Source organism: Apodemus sylvaticus, chromosome 7 (assembly GCF_947179515.1).
Source record: "Apodemus sylvaticus chromosome 7, mApoSyl1.1, whole genome shotgun sequence".
Lineage (NCBI taxonomy): Eukaryota > Metazoa > Chordata > Mammalia > Rodentia > Muridae > Apodemus > Apodemus sylvaticus.
Genome location: NC_067478.1, coordinates 120140737 through 120146441, shown reverse-complemented (window position 1 = coordinate 120146441; position 5705 = coordinate 120140737).

Here is a 5705-nt window from a genome sequence, read left to right as displayed (position 1 = left end):
TATATATATATATATATATATATATATATATATATATATATATATATATATTATCATTTATATATTATAAACACAGGAAGAAACGAGAGAGGGCAAGGCAAAGAAGGAAGTGAGAGAGGACCCTCCACAGACCCTCCAGCTCTCTCTCCCAGAAATCCGGCCATCTCAACCTGCCCACCACCTCTTCAGCTCTCTGCGGCCAGAGTTGACAAGGAACCTTCCGTGGCTCACAGCCTCCTCTGCTTTGTAGACGCGAGGTCAGCTCTCCCTGACATGCAGGCTCAAGACAACCTTGAATTATAACTTGATTTTTTTTTCTGGCTCTTTTCCATCTTGTGACTCCTGGCACATAGCTTGGGTAACGCCCTTTCCCTTGCCAACACTTATAAGAGCAAGAAAGCCCTTTTGTTCTTTGGAACTGACAGTTCTCCTGTTTTAACACTCCATTAGCCGAAACTCTGAGAATATTCCAGAACTCCAGGGAACTGAAGGCTCTTTCCCTTCAGGTGCCCCACCATGCTATTTAAGATGGCCCTCTGTGATGTGAAGAGTGTAACAAAGTTCTCTCTGTCTCTCTGTCTCTCTGTCTCTCTGTCTCTCTCCTTCCCTCCCTCCCTCCCCCCTCAACTCTAATCCTGCTAATTAAGCTTGTCTGAGGGACAGTTGGCTTCAGCAAGCTTCTGACAAACCTGCTGTCTTATAAGTTAGAACAGGATGGAGGGAGGGAGAGAGGGAAAGAAGGATAGTTCTAGGAAAACAAAATAAAACCAAACGTTGTTCTTGTGATTTCTGTTTATCATTATTTTACGGTTGTTTTGCCTGTGTGTATGTCTGTCCATCAGGCACATGCTTAGTGATCTGGAGATCCTAGAAGAGGGCATAGGATCTGGCACTGGAGTTCCAGCTGCTTGTAAAGCTGCCAGGTGGGTGCTGGGAGCCAGACCTGGCCATCTGGAAGACCATCCTGTGTTCTGAACTGCTGACCCATCACTCTGGCCCCATCATTTTGAAATTGAATTGCTTAACAATTAATTATGAGCGGTTCAGTGTTATATTTTTAAGCTAGTAAAGTATTAGCACTTGAAGCAAACTGTTTAATGATAGACGTAATCTAGAATATTGCTTCATCAAAACTCTAGTATCTAAGTCTGATAGTAAGGCAAAACTCAGTGGGGAAACTGAAAACTCGGTCTTCAATTGATTGGCATACTTTGTAGCAACCATGGAGGGGAAGTAACATTCTTGCCCTGAGTTCTAGAGGAGAGAAATGAAGACTGGTTTCCACAGCAACCCCAGGGCAGGGCAGCAGCATCACAGCAGATGGGGCACCAAGACCCTGGCGTCCTGGTAGATCCCCACCTACCTCACTCTCTCATCTTTGACCTTTTTCCAACTTACAGAGTGTGAAAGCAGGAGCTGCAGGCCACTTAAACTTGGTTAAAATAGAACTTGATTTTTAAAAAAATAATATTTAAGAAAGGTCTCCCAAACCCTTTTATCCCCTAATCCCCCCACACACACCAAGCCCCTGGTATGGCATTATCGTTTGGCCATTTGGGTTTCTCCCTGCTTCATGGGTAATGGATATGCATGCTGGTGAGAATGCATGGACCTTTGGAAGAAGTTGCAAACAGCATGTCCCACTAGTCTTTGATACTTTAAGGTATAGATCCTAGAGACAAGAACTTTATTATGTGTACCTCATTCATCTTCAAAATTGGAAAAGTGGGGCTTTGGAAGCAGCTTAGTGCATAAATTACTTGCGACACAAGTGTGACAACCAGAGCACCTGTGTAAACACTGGGCTGATGTGGTGGTGGCCCCTCAGCACTCAGAAGGTGGAGACTAGTTGAGAACAAAAGCTTGAAGAGACAAAAAGCAGCCAGCACTCCCTCTGGCAAAGTGGTCTTCTGTTCTGGAGAAAGCAGATAATTACTGTTCTTGAAATGATAAGACCTCCCATCCTTAAGCTATGGGAAAGAGACGACCAAGCATTTCCAGCAGTTGAAAAGACACTCTTGGGGGACATGGGATATTGGGCATCTGCTAAAAACGCACAGCTCTGTAAGACCTAACTCACCCATTTCAGTTGTATCCTGAAAGAAGGCTAGCGCTGGCTTTCCAGGCAAGAAAAGAGACTGTCATCAACACCCCTTCCCCAGAGCCCACGGCAGGTAGAGAGTTTTTGGGGTTCATGGGCTTCTGTAGATTATAGATTCTGGGCTTTGCTGAAACAGCTAAACCTTTGTATGAAGCCACCAAGGAAGCCAAGGACTTTGTTTGGACTCAGGAACCCTAAGGGCCTTTAAGAAATAAATCAGGCCCTGCTGTCAGCTTCTGCTTTGGGGCTACCAGACATTACTAAGCTATTTAGTCTATATGTTAGTAAGCATAAAGAAATAGCCAAAGGGGACTTGATCTAAACTCTAGGGTCATGGAATCGGCCAATGGCTTATTTGTCCAAAAAATTGGACCCAATGACAGCAGGATGGCCACCCTGCCTGCGTATCATCGTGGCTATGACATTACTGGTTAAGGATGCAGATAAATTAACTTTAGGGCAAGATTTTTTTTTTAACGATGGATGGAAGACACTTTATTATTTTTTAAAAATCTCTCAACATTTCAACTCTGTAGAAATCAAATGCAAAATATGTGCATTTTAACATTAGCATATACTCAACTATCCAGATCACAATCGATCTGGATAAGACACACCTGGGAGGGGAGAGGCCTTGCAGGTCTGTACACTGTATTTCCGGGTGGAAAGCACACTGGACTTCTTCAGGCGGCCTGTCTCCATCTTAAGAGAGTCCCTGCGATGCTGGAGTAACCGGAATGGAAAGCTAGAGCTCTCACAAGGGCCGGCATTGCCCAGCTCTGAGGTGTGGAACATTGAAGAGCTGCCCCGGAAGCTCTCAGGGATAAAATCGCCCGAATTCAGCTGTATCTACACCTATCTACATGTGGTCTGTCAGCTAGAGATAGAAAAGAGTCATTGAAGATTTGGAAACCTTAAAATCACTCCAGTATGTCCGAAGACTGCCACCAAATTCACAGTGGTTCAGGGTTTGGCCAGAGTCAGGCCTGCTCCAGAGCTGAATGCCTGCTTTGGGAAAACTCTGCTTGCACATAGATCCCAAACACTGGGCATCACAACTGCCTATGGCTAAAGTGTGTTAACACTTCACAAGGAAGTGACAGCTTCAAATTCCTGCCCTGCCCCTCTCCCCAAAAAGGAAAATCCAGAGGTGGGATTTATACCAGGAAGTGTGGACACTCCGCTGTGTACTGGAGAGGCATCTATCTAATCAGCCCACACCACCTCTGCTCACCCAAGTGCAAAAAGACTGAGAGCTGACGGTCCTGGGAACCAGTGAGGAAGGCTAGATGGGGTGGAGGGAACCCCACCTGCCTGAACTTCCTTCTGAAATTTGAAGTTTAGGGTGTAAGATTTGTGCAAGATGTGCTTGGTGCTCAGCAGACACCAAGACCAGAGCTATAGATGTGAGGGCTGAGGTCCCCACCTTGTCACTGAGGTCATTGCAGGCCCCCACACCATGCTAACCCCCGTGTGCACACTGGAGGAAGGTGTGTAATATGTACTATATAGGGAAGTAGCACTCTACCAGCATGGGAAGGAACTGGGCTTTCTCAGTCCCCTACCCCTGGCTCCCAGCCCTAGCAGCAGAAGAAACCCTGGGGAAGGGCATACGGCCCCCCCCCCCCGGAAGATTAAAGAACCCAGGGCACCTTTATAAATAGCATTAATTTCTTTCACCATGTTGAAACACACAGCAAGCTGAACACTCATTTGAAAATAAGCCTCAAATTCTGTATGTACAATACAGTAGAGGGGGTTACACAAACAGGAGGGACGTGTGTCCTGCTATGGAGTCCACTTTCCAGCTGCCAAGCGGAGCTTGCCAACGCTGTGGGCTGATTGAGTGGAGCTGGCAAGATGGCATTCAACTAATACTGGACATGGCTCGCCATTAATACTAGTCACGTGGGAGACAGGGGTGAGGACATCTGCCTAGGGATCCTTTTATCAAGGGAGCAGGAAAAGAGGCGAACCACCAGAGAGGCCCGGTGTGCCAGGAGGGCTCATTTCACAAGGCAGCAGGCCTTTAGCTCCAAAGGCTCCCTCCCAGTCCAAGCTGACTTTGCAGTGGGTGGGGCAGGTGTGGCGGGAGTCCCAGAGACAGAGACCTTATTTCAAGGGAAGGAACGCAAACCCAAACCTGCAGAGCAGGGAGTGGAGGTCAGCGAAGTGACTGAATGGCAGTGCCGTCCTGTCCTTCAGACCACACAGCAGCCGCTGGGTGGCAGGTGACACGCTAAGGGAGCCATGTGACAGCAGTAACCCTGGGTGGTCAAGCTCAAGTCTGCTTCAGCGCAGCTCTGCTACCCCTGGACCAGGTCAGTGGCATGTGGCCCTTGTAGCGGAAGGTGGGGGGCGGGGCCTAGTGGTGCAGGAGAGGGGAAAACTGGGCGGGTTTGTAATTCAGCTGATTGTTGGGCGTGAACTCACGCCCAGCTCACTCTTTCTACTGCATGGGTTGTCACAGCAAACTTTTGAACTCTGGGTGCACGTGTTGGTGGCACCTGCACCATTACAGACGCCACAGCGGGAGGTGGCTATGGTAGAGGGACAGGCGCCAGCCGGTCAGGGCCCTGAGTCTGGTCCGCATACTTCTCCCGGGTAGGTGCCACATGGGTCAAGCTGTCTCATGCAGAGGCCTTGTTGGGAAAAGCTCTAGGCCTGGAGGCCGAAGGACAGACCAGTACACTGTCACAGCGCTGGCAGAGGGGGGAGCTGCAGGACAGGACAAGCCACAGTTTTGTCACTTGGAGAGGGCAGAGTCTTTTGTGGGGGGGTAGATGGAGTATCAGTTTTGTTCAGCCGTACATCCGGCCACGGAGCAAATTGCCTCCTGTAGGTGGCCCTGAGTAGGACAAAATTCATTTGTAACTACCCCCACCCTCCATACAATTAAAAGAATACTCAGCCGGGCGGTGGTGGCGCATGCCTGTAATCCCAGCACTCTGGGAGGTAGAGGCAGGTGTATTCTGAGTTCGAGGACAGGCTGTTCTACAGAGTGAGTTCCAGGACAGCCAGGGCTATACAGAGAAACCCTGTCTCGGAAAAAAAACCAAATCCAAAAAACCAAAAAACAAAACAAAACAAAACAAAAAAACAAAACAAACAAACAAACAAAAAAAAAACAAAACAAAAACCTCAAACAGCTGCCTGATTGGCAGCTCAATAATGCCCATATGACTCATTACCAGACCTTACTGATTAACCCTGGCCGAGTTACCTTCCAGCCACCTGTCTCCTAAAATCCTGCGACTCTTCTCCCTGACCCTGATTTGGACCATCTGCTCCACCAAGGCAGCAGAATCTTGGCTCAGATACATAGTACCAAAGCCGACTTGAAGGTCGGCTGGCAGAGGGGACTTGGTTTACAGATGGAAGCAGCTTCATCCACGAGGGTCAGAGGAAGGCTGGAGCAGCAGTAACCATGGAAATGGAGGTAATCTGGGCTCAGTCTCTTCCCCCAGGTACGTCAGCTCAAAGGGCTAAATTGACAACACTAACCCAGGTCCTCATCACAGGAAGAGGACTGTCTGTTAACATTTACACTGACAGCCAGTAGGCATTTGCAACTGCTCATGTGCGTGGGGCTGGTTACCAGGAG